Source organism: Muntiacus reevesi, chromosome 22 (assembly GCF_963930625.1).
Source record: "Muntiacus reevesi chromosome 22, mMunRee1.1, whole genome shotgun sequence".
Lineage (NCBI taxonomy): Eukaryota > Metazoa > Chordata > Mammalia > Artiodactyla > Cervidae > Muntiacus > Muntiacus reevesi.
Genome location: NC_089270.1, coordinates 15,421,670 through 15,439,371, shown reverse-complemented (window position 1 = coordinate 15,439,371; position 17,702 = coordinate 15,421,670).

Below are 17,702 nucleotides of genomic sequence, written 5' to 3'. Positions count from 1 at the left end.
GCTATCACTGCCCATCTCCACACATCAGCCCTGCACCTCCAATGTCATCTCAATAACTCTGACCCAGTGAAAGGTAACTCAATGCCTGGGATAAAATTTGATACATGGTTTGATTTGATCGTGCATGCTCAGTTGCTCTGTCGTGTCCACCTCTTTGTGAGTCCACCAGGCTCCTCTGTCCATGAAATTTTCCAGGCAAGAATACTAGAGTGGGTTGCCAATTCCTACTCCAGGACATCTTCCTGACCCAAGAATTGAACCTGTGTCTCTTGTGTCTCCTACATTGACAGTCAGATTCTTTGCCACTAGCGCCACCTGGGAAGCCCTTAAACCAATATTCATAATTTGTTGTATGTGTCAGACTATCTTAAGTGTAGAAGTCTATTCAAATTAAAAGATCACAAAACTGTTAGAAGGTAAAGTGAAAAGCCATTTGCGGCTAATATGTTGAAGACAATGGCATATAAACACTACGTGGAAAATTATTTTTCAAATTTTAAACCTGCCCATAATGATCCTGCCCTAGAGTATAAGGTAACAAAAAGCCAGATAGTATTCCTACAGATAGAAGTGACAGGCTAAAAATAAGCTGGGATTTTTACAATCATTTTGCTTTTAATCTTCTTGCTCTCTTTCCCTCTCACTCTCTCCTTCTTTTTCTTCTCTCTCTCTGTCTCTCTCTGCAAGAGAGAATACATTGCACAACTCATAAAATGTCAGAGATGACCCCTGAGTTGGAAATTTGTCAAAAGAAATCAAACACGTATCAAAAAATTTCTAACATAAAAAGACAAGCATAATTCCTGTTGAAACCAGTGTAAGAGCAAATAATAAATGTATGAACAAAAAAATGCCATACAATAACCTTTAGAAAACAACTAGAACATGAAATTACTTTTATAAATTAATGTCAGATAATTTCTTTTATAAATTAATGTCAGGGCAGAATCAATTTCATGGAAGAAAGATAATTTTTAAAGTTTAAATTGCTTTCTTTCAGTGATCTGTGTATTTTGGGAGAGCAAAACCATTGCGACTAACTCTAGAACTTGGTCTTAACTGTTTGAGACCCAGTCTTAAGCAGAACTGAATGTTTTAACTGAAGTTTGACAACTCTACTTTCTCCTATAAGAGATTCTTGAGAACTTGTCTGGAGGGTCTATCAGAAAATTAGAGGCACCCACAAACCCTTGAACAGATGGCATTATCCAGGAAGATAAGATGTAGAGAACTTACCCGGGAGATGCTCCCACTTTTATCAAGTATACAGTTTGGGAAGGGACAAATATAGAATCACGCAGAGAGCCAAAATATGCTCATGCAGACATATCAAAAGAAGTCTGTGTTCAATAACACTCCAGGGAGCCTTCACTAGTCACCCTGTCTAAAATTGTAACCCTCCTCCACACTAGCCAATCCATTTCCCTGCTTTAAAGTTCCCCTTGACCATCTCCAACGTGTGATATACAATACACTTGACTTATTCTTCTGGTTGACTGTCTGTCTCCTTCAACCAGAACATAAGTTCATAAAGTCAGAGGTGGTTTTTCAGTCCACTGCATTCATCGTAGTATCCCCACATCTAGAAGAGGACCTGGCACATAGTAGCGCTCAGTAAATGTTTGTTGAGTGAATAAATGTAATCACCTCATCCAATGTAACTTATGGTAAATCATAGGGCAATTTATGGTGCATCCAGATTACCTTTACCTCCACATGGTAAGTTTAATGTAGCAAGAAGTTTCAGTTAAGTTCAGTCACTCAGTCGTGTCCAACTCTCTGTGACCCCATGGACTGCAGCACGCCAGGCCTCCCTGTCCATCACCAACTCCTGAAGATTATTCAAACTCACATCCATGGAGTTGGTGATGCCACCCAACCATCTCATCCTCTGTCATCCCTTTCTCCTCCTGCCTTCAATCTTTCCCAGCATCAGAGTCCTCTCAAATGAGTCAGTTCTTCACATCAGGTGGCCAAAGTATTGGAGTTTCAGCTTCAGTATCAGTCCTTCCAATGAATATTCAGGACTGATTTCCTTTAGGAAGGACTGGTTGGATCTCCTTGCAGTCCAAGGGACTCTCAAGAGTATTCTTCAATACCACAGTTCAAAAGTATCAATTCTTCAGCACTCAGCTTTCTTTATCATCCAACTCTCACATGCATACATGACTACTGGAAAAAACATAGCTTTGACTAGATGGACCTTTGTTGGCCAAGTAATGTCTTTGCTTTTTAATATGCTGTTTAGGTTGGTCATAGCTTTCCTTCCAAGGAATAAGAGTCTTTTAATTTCATGTCTGCAGTCACCATTAGCAGTGATTTTGGAGCCCCCCCAAAATTATAAAGTCTCTCACTGTTTCCATTGTTTCCCTATATATTTGCCATGAAGTGATGGGAACAGATATCATGATCCTAGTTTTCGGAATGTTGAGTTTTAAGCCACCTTTTTCACTCTCCTATTTGACTTTCATCAAGAGGTTCTTTAGCTCTTCTTCGCTTTCTGCCATAAGGGTGGTGTCATCTGCATATCTGAGGTTATTGATATTTCTCCCGGCAATCTTGATTCCAGCTTGTGCTTCATCCAGCCCAGCACTTCACATGATGTATTCTGCATATAAGTTAAACAAGCAGGGTGACAATATATAGCCTTGATGTACTGCTGTCCCTATTTGGAACCAGTCTGTTGTTCCATGTCCAGTTCTAACTGTTGCTTCCTGACCTGCATACAGATTGCTCAGGAGGCAGGTCAGGTGGTCTGGTATTCCTATCTCTTTAAGAATTTTCCACAGTTTGTTGTGATGCACACAGTCAAAGGCTTTGGTGTAGTCAATAAAGCAGAAGTAGATGTTTTACTGGATCTCTCTTGCTTTTTTGATGATCCAGCGGATGTTGGCAAGTTGATCTCTGGTTCCTCTGCCTTTTCTAAATCCAGCTTGACCATCTGAAAGTTCATAGATTAAATTTGGAAGCAGTTTTCTGCACTTGCGATAGAGGTTGATAATTACTTTGATCACCCCAGAAAGGCAAATCATACCTGAATCACTTCAGATGGATACTTCAAGTGCTGCTCAAGGTCTCTGTCTACACTTGCATGAGTGGTTGTCTAGAACAAGGGGGGTTATAAGCCCCTCTGTGTTTGAGAATCAGAAAAAAGAAACTGCCTCACACTACAGAGAGAATGGGGAAATGGAAAGTGGTAAAAATTCTGAGTCCATAAGATGGTGGACATCTGTATCAGACATGATTGTATAATCCAGCAAGTCTGCAACCCAAGAAGAGGAACTATTGTAACTAGTCATTATATCAGCACATCAGTCAGGAGCCAGCACAGAAGACAGAGAGAATGAACATGTGGATGCAGAGCAGGTAAGGAAAGGAAAGATGGGACAAATTGGGAGAGTAGCATTAACATACACACACTACCACGTGTAAAACAGATAGCTATTGGGAAGCTGCTGTATACAGCACAGTGAGCTCAGCTCAGAGCCCTGTGATGACCTAGACGGGTGGAATGGAGGGGGAGGCGGGAGGAGGCTCAAGAGGGAGGGGCTATGTGTATACATGCAACTGATCCACTTTGTTGTATAGCAGAAACACACAACATTGTAAATCAATTATCCTCCAATAAAAAAGAGAGAGAGAGAGCTGATGCAGAGCACCCACTTTATCTGCAATTGTCAGTCCACATATAATAAAAGAAAATGTTGCTCTCTACTTCCCTCAAGCACCAGGTGAATCAGTCTGTAGGACCAAGCACTGAGGCTGGGAATGCACTGAGGCTGAAACATCATCCAGAATCCTCTACCTGGCACGCAAGCTCCCATTCATCTGCCCAAATATTCATATACTAACAGACCAGTTAGTTTTATGCTTATCATATATGCTTTCTCAAGATCTACCTATTTGCCTTTTTCTATGGGTCAGAAGATACTCTGGAGAAGGAAATGGTAGCCCACTCCAGTATTCTTGCTGGGAAAATCCCGTGGACAAAAGGAGCCTGGTGGGCTGCAGTCCATGGGGTCACAAAAGAGTCACACATAACTTAGTGACTAAACAACAGCAACAAGAGTCCAACTGCTCAAATTCTGGTTTCCTTGAACTGTGGTGCAGGAGAAGACTCCTGAGAGTCCCTTGGACTGCAAGGAGATCCAACCAGTCCTTCCTAAAGGAAATCAGTCCTGAATATTCATTGGAAGGACTGATACTGAAGCTGAAACTCCAATACTTTGGCCACCTGATGAGAAGAACTGACTCATTTTAAAAGACCCTAATGCTGGGAAAGATTGAAGACAGGAGAAGGGGATGACAGAGGATGAAATGGTTTAATGGCATCACCAACTCAACGGACATGAGTTTGAATAATCTCTGGGAGTTGGTGATGGACAGGGAGGCCTGGTGTGCTGCAGTCCATGGGGTCGCAAAGAGTCAGACATGACTAAGCGACTGAACTGAACTGAATCTTATTTTCCTTAACATATAATTTAAGATCTCCTCTTCTCCCTGCCTTCTTTGGCTAATTAATTACATTTTTCTCTTCTCGTTAGAATTCCTATGGAAATTATTTTCAATCTTACATTTGCAAAGGATTTAAGAATCTGCAAAATGTGTCTGTATACATTATTTCACTTAGATAAATAAACAGCAGAGTATTATTTTATAGACTCACTTTTTTCTTGCACTTTACAATCCTAAACCCTTTTCACAGCTTACTTTTCCCAAGCCTAGTAGGGTCACCCAGAGCAAGCATGCTAATAAGGATGAAAATAAAATTATTTTATTGTATTGAAAGTACCTCAGGGCATTTGCCATGATAACAACTGAGTTTCTTTAGCTATTTCAATAATGAAACTGCTTGGCAATGATCCAAAGCAAGCCAATCTTTTTCAAAATTTTAGTGTTATAATAGCAATAACAAAATGCAATTCTCTGCTGTAGCAAGACATCATATTAAAAATGTTTTACATTCAGTCCTCTCAAAAACTATGGAATATGTAAAATATAACCATTTTATAGATGAGGAAAGTCAGTCTTAAGATTGTTAACTAATTGCCCAGTGTCAGATTGGAAATTTGGACCAGGTCTGTAGGACTTCAAAGCCAAAGCCCTTTGGCTCACACTCTGCGGTCAGGCATTATTCTGTTACACAGAGTTTAAGGGCAGTCTACAGCACAGGGCAAAGTCACTTCAACCATCACCAGGAACATACAGAGGACAAAGGACAATAAATAATATTGATTTTCCTCATCAATAAGTAAATAGGAAATGTATGTGATTGCCTGGGGCTTCAGACAATCATGCAGTGACTAAGGCAGCAGCAGAAAAAGGGGAGAAGTTGGAGCTAAACAAGATGAGAAGTCTTGAGTAAACCTGCCCTCTCACCGCACCCCAGGACAGGAAGAGTTTATCTGGGGCACGAAGGTCTGGAGGCTTTGCTTCTAGATTCAACCACAGAGACTTCAGGTCCCCCTTTTATGAACTGCCTCACCTTCTCATCTTCCATGTGTGTGTGTGTGTGTGTGTGTGTGTGTGTGTGTGTGTGTGTGCTCAGTCACTCAGTCATGTAAAACTCTTTTGCAACACCATGGACTGTAGCCCGCAAGGTTCATCTGTCCATGGGATTTCCCAGGCAAGAATACTGGAGTGGGTTGCCATTTCCTCCTCCATGGGATCTTCCCAACCCAAAGATCAAGCCCACAATTCTTGAGTCTCCTGCATTGACAGGCAGATTCTTTACCCCTCTGGGGAAGCCCCTCTTCTTCATAGTGCTACTTATGAATCTTCATTTTAATCAGGTCTATCTGACCATATGAATAGATGTAGGGTTTGAAAGAGGGGAGGACACAGTGAGAGCCTCAATCATTAGCCTAACAGTGTAATTTCACTCTCCAGACACTGTAGTCAGTCGACTTGTTTCTTTACTGTCATGAGTAAAGAGGCAATAAAGTGGGATGCATAGTGCTCAGATTGTGCTCCACCATCAACAACTATGGGATCTTGAACATCAACAACTATGGGTTGCTTGATCTCTCTGTGCTGCAATTTATTCATCTGTAAAAGGAGCACAGTCATAGTGCCTGTCTCACTCTAAGGCATTGCGAAGAATAAATGAGATAATACATGTGGTGCACTTAAGATGTTGCCTGGCTCAGAGTAAGCGCTCTATGAGCATTTACTATTATAACTACTATATAATGCATGTGTCATAAGAACTACAAAAATGATGCCTAATATTCAATGAAAGATGCAATGCGATTTCTGTCTATTCCTCCCATGAATCTTGTGAAGTAGATGCTACCACTGTCCCAATTATAAATGAAACAGAGACTCAGAGAGGTTAGAGAGGAGTCCAGAATTAAACAAAATTAACTTTATTTTTTGGGCTCCAAAATCACTGCTAATGGTGACTGCAGCCATGAAATTAAAAGATACTTGCTCCTTGGGAAAAAAAAGCAGAAACATTACTTTGCCAACAAAGGTCCGTCTAGTCAAAGCTATGGTTTTTCCAGTAGTCATGTATGGATGTGAGAGTTGGACTATGAAAAAAGCTGAGCACCAAAGAATTGACTCTTTTGAACTGTGGTATTGGAGAAGACTCTTGAGAGTCCCTTGGACTGCAAGGAGATCCAGCCAGTCCATCCTAATGGAAATCAGTCTTGAATATTCATTGGAAGGACTGATGCTGAAGCTGAAACTCCAATACTTTGGCCACCTGATGTGAAGAACTGGCTCATTTGAAAAGACCCTGATGCTGGGAAAGATTGAAGGCAGGAGGAGAAGGGGATGACAGAGGACGAGATGGTTGAATGGATTTATTGACTCAATGCACATGAGTTTGAGTAAACTCTGGCAGTTGGTGATGGACAGAGAGGCCTGGCATGCTGAGTCCATGGGGTCACAAAGAGTCGGACATGACTGAGCGACTAAACTGAACTGAACTGAAAATTAACCAAGGAGTAAGTAACAGGGTTGGGACTCAAGTCCAGCAAATCTGATTCCAGAAATAAGTTCTAAACCACCATGTTATTTCAGATGGGTAATAATAATTGCTAATAGCTACTGAAGTTTTGCTCTGTGCCAGGCTTTGTTCTAATAACTTTAAATCTCTTACAGAATACCTTATATCTCTTGTGAAAATTAAGCAAAATTCTTAAAACTATCTTACGGGACAGATGCATTTATTGTTCCTATTTTACAAACGAGAAAACCAAGAGGTTACGTGGCCAAGATCACACAACTGGCAGATGGCTAAAGTAAATGCACCTCATACTGAAAGGTGGGGAAAGCTGAGATGCTAAATTTAAATTTAACTGATGTACAGTCCATGGAATCACAAAGAGTTAGACACAATTTAGTGACTGAACAACAACAATATCAGATTAAGCATCACAATTTTCAAAAAGAAAACTCCTTCCTAGTATATCCATCTGAACAATTTCTGAGCCAAAACGATTAAGATAGATACTCAATGTTGGAATCATAAAAGAAGGAACTGATTAAATGCTAATTTATTCTGATTTGCCTTACTACTCAATCATCTTCCCACCTCTAATAGCAGCTATTTTCAGTAGTCATTTTCATTCTACCCTCTGCAATTTGAATAGATTCACTATTAGTGAATAAGGATCAACTTTTCATAGGAAGCAAGACCATTACCTTCATGCATTTCCTGTCCCACAGAAGTTAAGAGGCAATCTAGAGAGAGATAGTGGATGAATATTCAATCTACACAACTATGACAAGAGGAGAACTGATAAGCATCAGTTGTAATGGATAACAACTGATTGGGTGCTGAGCAGGACCACAGTAGTCCTATAACTCTTGAATTATTTAAGCAAATTATAAAAATAAGCCCTGGTTTGGTGAGCAGAGCACAGGTTTCATGGTAGCCCAAACAACTCACTGAGCCTCACCAGTGTGAACCAAGGGTCTGGTGTATGTTTCAAATGGATCTCAATGGATGTGAGCTCATGTGGGAAGGTGCCTTTAGAAGTCCCGAGAGACACGATGCGCAGCAAGGACAGAAACATACTGTTACAGATCTTGGGAACAGAATGAATAAGATACAAGAGTTAGGGAGGACGGTTAACAAATTTTTTTATAGAAAGATTGTGTAGGAAGACAACAGTGTGCCATGAGAAATAATACCAGTCAGGTGATTAGAACAAGTCATCAGACCTCTTTAGTCACTGCACAATTAAACACACCTGATTTTCTAGGCAAAAGAAAGCCCAGTATGAATCTATTTATATATTATACCTATATAATATATATATAGAATTAAGATTTGGGGCATTCTTCAGAATGTTATTCTCAGTAAAGAAAAGGCTGACGATCAACTGTGTGGTCACAAATTAACTCAGTAAACAAATAATGAATTAACAAAACATACAACAAGAACCTGATTAAGAAAGAAGACATGTTGATGAGAATAGTAATAAATTTAACCAAAACCAAAACAGAATCCGGTAGTTCCTGAGCACTTCATGTATTTTACATACATTACCCTTACAATAACCATATGAGATCAGTAGCATTATTATTAATAGAACCATTTTACAGATAAGAAAACTGAAGCTTAAGAGATTATGTGATTTAACCAGGATCACTCACATGAGGTAATAGAATTTGGGTTTAAAACCAGATGGCTTAACTTTGGAGTTTACATGCTTGAGCACCATGCTATACAGCTAAGTATTAAATTAATGGAAGTAGCCACAATTAACAAGAGCACAGATGTAAGTACCAGACACATCAAATGTTGTACACCTCTATGTGCATAGAGAAAATCCAGGATAATGAGGCTCCTGATAGCGATAAGAAACCTGACCAGAATAGAGTGATGGAAATAATGAGACACAATGAAATTCAAATGCTCTTAAAAGGATGTCTCCCCTAACCAGGAAAATAGTTTACAATAAGCAAGATTCATAATCAACAAAATAGAATGGACTTCAATGCCTGGCTTCGTCGTCTCACTTTGGAATTGACAGAGAATCAGTTTGCTGTGTAGGCATCTCATGGTAATGACGTTACTATTATTAACAGTGACAATAGTTCCAGGCAATATTTCATATTTGCATAGCAAGCCTTCAACAGAGGAGCAAAAGCACCTGGCAAACTTTCTCATTTTTATTATTGATGGCTTAGATTAGCGGAGCACTTTTCTGTCAAGGAGTTCACTAATGCTTCCATGGACTCTGGTGACACAGACAGACAAGCAATCCATTTCTGCGTTTTTATATATGGAGAAACCAAAGCCCAAAGACCTTTTTATAACTGCTTAGTAACACTGTGGCTGTGTCTACAATGACATCAAAAGGAACCTGGCATTCCCCTTCCTTACTGATGGAAGCCCTTTTTACTCCAAATTATCTGAAGGTGGGCACCTTCTCTATCTACTGGGTCCTTCCCTACCCATTCTTCCCACCTCTTCAATTCTCCTTCGCTCCCTGTAACAGCTCAGCTCACATCCATCCTCTCTCCTCCTCAAACCACTCTCAGTCTTGCTGCCAGACTCCTTTTCTTCACCCTGCTCAGACAACAGCAGTAGCTCTCCTTTCCTATGGGAAACAGACCCAAATTCACAACCTCCCTTAATCTGGCCCCAAGCTTTTTCCCAGTCGTATCTCTGACTGCAATCCCCTCTGTGCCTCTCCACACAAGCCTAAACTTAAGAACTCCCAGCCTACTCTTCTCTTTACTCATTCTATTCCCTCCTCTAGAAGTAACCTTTCTAACTCCAACGCTGACTGCTAAAATTACCTTCCCAGTTCCACTCTGATGCCATCTCCTCGTGAATCCCTTCTAACAACACTTTAGTTAAAAACGGCTGCTCCCTCCAACTCCGCAGTACCAATTTAACCTTTATTTGTTGCACTCGCTGAATTCTACCTGGGGCTACTGTGACTTATAAAGGCATATATCTATCTTTTTTTTTTTTTTTTTTTTTTAACGTTTCTCATCATTTTTTTTTTTTTAATTTTTTTTTTAATTTATTTTTTTATTTTTCAGTGGGTTTTGTCATACATTGATATGAATCAGCCATAGAGCTACACGAATTCCCCATCCCAGTCTCCCATCCCACCTCCCTCTCCACCCGATTTCTCTGGATCCCCCCAGCCCAACAGGCCCGAGCACTTGACTCATGCCTCCCACCTGGGCTGGTGGTCTATTTCACCACAGATAATATACATACTGTTCTTTCGAAACATCCCACCCTCCCCTTTTAGAACGTTCTATCACTGAGATTCACAGAGTCAACAAGGGGTTGGGCCCTGTGACAGCTAATAGGTGAAACAAGAGACACAGATCTCTGCCTTTACAGAGGTTACAATCTTACAGAATTTCTCATCTCTGAGTTTCTCCTTTGAATGACCAAACACACTATAGCCTCTGTTTCTCCACGAATGATGCCATTCTAGGTCATAAAAGAGACGTTAATTCATTGCATACAATAGATGCTTTTTAGAAGTGGTTCTTCAGACTTCCATGGTGGTTCAGTGTTTAAGCATATGCCTGCCAATGCAGGGGACACGGGTTCAATCCCTGGTCTGGGAAGATTCCATATGCTGTGTGGGCAACTAAGCTGGTGTATGGTAACTACTGAGCCGACATTCTAGAGCCCTTGAGCCGCAACTATTGGGCCTGTGTGCTACATCTACTGAAGCCCACACACCCTAGAGCTTGGGCTCTGCAACAAGAGAAGCCACCTCAATAGAAAGCCCCCATTCACAGCAACTAGAGAAAGCCTGCATGCAGCAATGAAGATGCAGCACAGCCAAATGTAAATAAATAAATACTTTTTTAAAAAAGTTGCTCTCCAAGTATCATACATGTGTTCAGTCACACAGTCATGTCCAACTCTGTGCGGCCCCATGGATTGTAGCCTGCCAGGCTTCTCTGTCCATGGGATTTTCCAGGCAAGAACACTGGAGAGGATTGCTACTCTGGGAAAGCATCATATATAGATATCCTGAAGGTCTTCAAGACTTTTTCAGAGGGGCCCCTGAGGTCAAAACTAACTCCAAATAATATTAAGACACAGTTTGCCATTTCACTCTCATTTTTCTCTCAGATTTGTAATACAGTCCTCCAGAGACTACATGGTGTGTGATATAACAGCAGATTGAAGGCATAGGTAGGTGGGAGAATTCAGCTGTCTTCCATTAAGCCAGTCATTAAACAGATATACAAAAATGCAATACCAAGCTTGTCGCTCACATTTTTGGTTTGTAAAAGGCAGTTTTCATTAAAAGATACATTATTTTTATTTAACATACCTAACAGTTTGCTGTTAATTTTTAATTACCTATTTCAAACTGATATCTTAATTTCTGATACTGTAAATACCAATGGTTGGGGGAGGCTTCCCAGGTGGTGCAGCGGTAAAGAATCCGTCTGCCAATACAGGAGCCACAGTAGATGTGGGTTCAATCTCCGGGTCGGGAAGATCCCTTGGGGAAAGAAACGGCAACCTACCCCAAATATTCTTGCCTGAGAAATCCCGTGAACAGAGGAGCCTGGCTGGCTACAGTCCATGGGGTCGCAAAGAGTCAGACACGGCTGAGCGACTGGGCATGCAGGCAAATACCAATGGATATAACGCACATGAACAAAACTTCTTCGGGTTTCTCAAAGATTGTCGAGTGTATAAAGGAATCCTGAGGCCACAAAGTTTGAGAATGGCTACCTTAGAGAGCAGGGACTCATGTGTTTCTGTGGAGCCCCAGTCAAGAATGTCTGAGTGATTAGTTGAGTGGCTTGTAATTGCACTGTTCCCCAAACTTGTCCTCTGTTAAAATAACTATCCATCCTACATGTGAGATGAATTTATTATTGATGCCGCAGCACCTCTCACAGAGGAGGCAGCCAATAAATACTTGAGAGAGGAAGGAAAGAAGGAAGGAAGGAGGGGAAGAGAGGATGGGATGGAGAGAGGAAGGGAAACAGGAAAGCAAAAAGGAAGGAGGGAGGGAAAAGAAGGAGATGTGTCTCCTTCATTCGTCAAAAATTCTACCACAGTAATCTGTCCACTGAAATTATTAACCTTCAAGTAAATGTGTCATATTGATATGATTTCTAAGGTGATTAAGATGCCAGTAGTCTTATCTGATGTGTTTGTACATCCCAAATACAGCTTAGAAACCATGATTTTAAAGACAAAGTTTTAAAGAATCTTCTCATAAAGAAATGAACAAACATTTATGCACACTAATCCTTCAATATCAGAGGATAATTTTAAGATAAAGAAAGATACAAATTAGGAAAACGGATGCAGTCAGTTTGGTTGTGTATACATAAGCTATCTTCCTTATGGATAATAAAATCTCAATAATTAAAAGGGACTTCCTATAGTTAAAATACTTTATCCCTAGATTTAGAGTGAGAATGGGTAGAATTGAGCCAAAGATAAAAAAAGGGGGCGGATCAAAGCAAAGCTGGGCATAGGCGAGTCTATCTTCAAGATCCTCTAAATCTCTATCTGGCCTATTCTTCCTTTTCAGCTGCCCATGATGCTGCTTGTTATCCCTATGAAGTCCCTTCACTGAGCAAGGCCACCCTCATCAAGGTACTCCACTTGGCCTGGCCTTCGGGGCATTAATCTATGCTTTAATTCAATCTGTACAATTTAACCCATATAATTTTTATAGTCAAAAAGAAAGTTAAACATCATCTATCACTACTCCCTCATACACAACTGAAACTCAACTAGGTTAAGACTTGCCCCAGCAGGTATTAATTCATGCCAAAGCTGCAGTGAGAATCTAACATCAAGTTCTCTTCCTTTTCCAGAAATAATATAATGAAAATTTTAAAATAATCTGCTAAACCCCTTACAAAGCACTCTCTTTCAGACCACTCTTAATTCCCTCTTCATATAACAACTTTTCCTATATATTCCATTTCCTTAGTCTCTCTCCTATGTTAATGCAGTAAGACATTTAATCAACCATGGATGTTATCTATATTCAAAATCCATTAAAGTCAATTCATACTTTAACTGAGGTTAGTTTATCAGGTTAGTTATCCAACCACTTTACCTCATAATATTTTGGGGGACCTCACAGCATAGATTGTGGGATCTTAGTTCTCCAACTAGTTCTCCAGATCCCAGCAGTGAAAACACCAAGTCCTAACCACTGGACCACCAGGGAATTCTCATAAGATTTCTATTGTAATATGAATAGTCTTTAACCAAAGGAGTAAGTGAGAATCTCAAGCATTATATCAGGGTCAGAAACAAGAGAACTGAGAACCAGAGGACATTCTGGCTCCTTAAATCATGACACAAAGTAAGAGAGAAATATATATACATCGTGCATGCATGCTCAGTAGCTTCGGCCATGTACGACTCTTTGGTGGGCTGCAGCCTGCCAGGTTCCTCTGTCCATGGGGTTCACCAGGCAAAAATACTGGAGTGAGTTGCTATGCCCTCCTCTAGGGGATCTTCCCAATCCAGGGATCAACACAGCATCTCCTGCATCTCCTGCAATGCAGACAGATTCTTTACCACTGAGCCACCTGGGAAGAGAAGCTCTCTCTCTATATATATACATATATATATACATATATATGGATATGGATAGATATATAAATAGAAAGAAAGAAAGAAAAAGAAACAGAGGAAGGAGAAAGAAAATAACAAGGAGAAAAAAACATAGCCAAAGGGACTTTGTAGAAAACTAACTAGATCACCAAAAAATGCATCAAAAATTGTACCTCTGGATACAATTTGGAAATTATACAATTGGGGAAGCAGCCTAACAACCTTCTTTGTTTTATCAACCAGTCAACATATATTCATGCAGTACTAACAAGTGCCAGGCACTGTGGTAGGTATAGACAAGTCAAAGGTAATTCGATCTGGCTCAAATCACTCACAGGCTAAGGTTGTGAAGAAAGCTGAGTGCCAAAAAATTGATGCTTTTGAACTGTGGTGTTGGAGAAGACTCTTCAGAGTCCCTTGGACTGCAAGGAAATCCAGCCAGTCCATCCTAAAGGAGATCAGTCCTGGGTCTTCATTGGAAGGACTGATGCTGAAGCTGAAACTCCAGTACTTTGGCCACCTCATGCGAAGAGTTGACTCATTTGAAAAGACCCTGATGCTGGGAGGGATTGGGGGCAGGAGGAGGAGGGGACGACAGAGGATGAGATGGCTGAATGGCATCACCGACTCGATGGGCATGAGTTTGAGTAAACTCTAGGAGCTGGTGATGGACAGGGAGGCCTAGCGAGCTGCAATTCATGGGATCGCAAAGAGTCGGACACGACTGAGTGACTGAACTGAACTAAGGTGGAGAGGTAGACATATAAACAGTTAATAAAACACTGTAGTAATGCAGTGAGAAGCTCCAATACTTTGGCCACCAGATGGAAGAGCCAACTCATTGGAAAAAACCCTGATGCTAGGGAAGATTGAAGGCAGGAAGAGAAGGGGGAGACAGAGGATGAGATGGTTGGATGACATTACCAACTCAACAGACATGAGTTTGAGCAAACTCTGGGAGATAGTGAAGGACAGGGAAGCCTGTCGTGCTGCTGTTCATGGGGTCACAAAGAAGAGGACGCGACTGAGCAACTGAACACCAAAATGGAGTGAGATAGACATACACAGGCTGAGGTGAAAACCCCAGGAAAGAACACCTTATAGAAAGATTCAAGAAGGTTTCTGGAAGGAGATAACATCTGATGAAGTCTAATGTGAGTCTAAGCAGCACCTCTTGAACACTAAATCACCTGAGAATCTTGTGGGGAAAATTCTGAATCAGTAGATCTAGGAGGGACTTGAGATGCTGCGATACTAATCAAACTCCAGAAAATGTTGGAGCTGTTGGTCCCCAGATCATTCATTCTTTGAATTCCAAAGGTCTTAAAAGATGGCCAATGACTAAGTAAAGGATGGAGAGGGTGAATACAGGCAGAAGAGATAGTATGAAGCAAATTCTAGAAGAAACATTTACATGTGTGATGAAACTGAAGCACGTTAGTGTCCCCAGGTAACTGGGAGATACTCATTGCTAAATTGGAGGTAGATGGGAGTATAGTATATTGTAAGTAGAAGGGAATTTATTACATAGACAATGGAGCATATCTAAGTAAGCTGGGTGGTTACACAGTAATAACTGCACATCGAATCTGGAGGTTTCATTGGTAGAATAATGAGCAAGAAGATAATATGCTAGACTACTTTAAATAAAGCTGCTCACAGTGAAGATGAGGGCCTAATTTGGGCTGTTAGCAATAGATTTATTTCAAAGGGAACTGATGTGAGAAATGTTTAGGAGATAAAGTAGGTCAATTTATTTTAACTTATTAATTCAAAAAAATCAAAAATGTTGCTATTTCTTTTCATTCTTTGTCATCCAGGTGTCTATTCTTAATCTGACAGTAACATGTGATCTTGAGCAAGACACTTAACTTCTTTTCACACTAGGTTTCACATTTTAAAACAGTAAAGAGTTGACCCAAATAAACACTGTGGTCTCTTTAAACCCTAAACTTTATAATCCTATGAATTAAATTCATCTCTCATTGAATAGTGCAACCATAAAATATACTCTTAAAGCCTACCACAAGACCTGGAATATAAATATTACAGGTATATTAAATATACATTGTATTACTAACTTTAAAGCTACCTAGCCAGCAGTTCTGAAAATTTGAGACTTTTAAAATCCTCCCTCTTTTTCACCCACGACATTCATTACTGGGTCCAGTTAATTTGCACTTATGTCCTACTGACGATTCTTTGGTTTATGCCCTTATTGTTTTTTGGCTGAGCTCTTGCAATAGTAGCTAGTGAGTCCCCTGGCTCTAATCTAAACCCCTTTCAAACATGATTCAAGAAACTGCTTGGTGGCTCCGTGGTAAAGAATCCGCCTGTCATGCAGAAGTTCAATCCCCGATCCTGGAAAATCCCACGTGCATGGAGGAAGTAAGCCCGTGCACCACGACTGCTGAGCCCTCAGCCTCCAGCCCACCAGCCTCAACTACCGAGCCCACATACTGCAACTCCTGAAGCCCGGGTACCTAGAGCCTGTACTGCACAAGAGAAGACCGTTCCCATGAGAAACCCACGTAACACAACCAGAGAGTAGCCCCCGCTCACTACAACCGGAGAAAATGAAGCAACTCGCAGCAATGAAGATCCAGAACAACCTAAAATAAATAAATAAAAATAAAATAATAAATTAAAAAAAAAAAAAGAAACTGAAGAACTCTGGAGTCAGAAAGACCTGGGCTTAAATGCTAAATCCTCTGCTTCTTAGCCATGTGATTGCTAGCAGGTTATTTGACCTCTCTAAACCTGAGTTTCCTTGTCTATACATCATACGGATGATAGGAGGATTAAATGTTTGTAAAGTGCTTAGCACAGTGCTTATTACACAGCAAGAACTCCATAAGTGCTAGTTGTCATTCTGAAAGACTAGTCTCATAAAGACTCGAGCAGGCACTTCACAATAGAAGATCAAATGGCCAATAAAAGTTTGAAAAAAATTCTTCCTCCTTAGTAGTCAGCAAATGCAAACTACTACTTCCATGAGTACAATTAGGTATCCACCTGATCAGCAAATTCTGAGAACTTAAAAATGAAGCATTGGTGAGAATATAGAGCTTCTTATATACTGCTGGTGGGAGTGTAAATTCATGCAATCAATTGAGGAATATATTTGGCAATATTTAGAAAAACAATGTGCACATACTCCAAAAATCAAGAGTTCCTTTCCTTGATATATATCCTAGGAAGTTCTTATACATGTACTACAGAATCTATGAGCAATAATATATATGCATAAAGTACCATATGTATACTTAATGTTATTATATATAAATATATGTACTTATTTAAAATTTATCAGGTTAATAATCAGGGTTGACTTCCTTTTGGACTGACAGAGGAAATCAACCCTGAGTATTCATTGGAAGGACTGATGCTGAAGCTGAAGCTCCAATACTTTGGCCACCTGATGAAAAGAGCTGACTCATCAGAAAAGACCCTGTTGCTGGGAAAGACTGAAGGCAAAAGGAGAAGAAAATGACAGAGGATGAGATGGTTAGATAGCATCATGGACACAATGGACATGAATTTAAGCAAACTCCAGGAGATAGTGAAGGACAGGGAAGCCTGGCATGCTGCAGCTCACAGGCTTGCAAATAGTTGGACACGACTTAGTGACTGAACAACAATAACACACTCACACAGACACACATAAGTAATATAGAAACAATCCAAATGTCTATCCATGGTGAAATGGACAAGTAAACTCTGATGTATTCACAGAGTAAAATACTACATAAGTGACTTGAATAAACTACATACATTAACATGAGTCTTATAGTGCTTCACAGGCTTCCCTGATGGCTCAGTTGGTAAAGAATCCATCCGCAATGCAGGAGACCCCAGTTCAATTCCTGGGTTGGGAAGATCTGCTGAAGAAGGGATCGGCTACCAGTATTCTGGCCTGGACAATTCCAAGGACTGTATAGTCCATGGGATCGCAAAGAGTTGGACACAACTGAGCAACTTTCACTTTCATTAGAGTGTTTCATAAAATCAAGTGATTAAGAATATATATATACTACCATGGCTTCCCTGGTGGCTCAGACAGTGAAGAATCTGCCTGCAATGCAGGAGACCCAGGTTCAATCCCTAGGTCAGGAAGATACCCTGGAGAAGGGAATGGCAACCCACTCCAGCATTC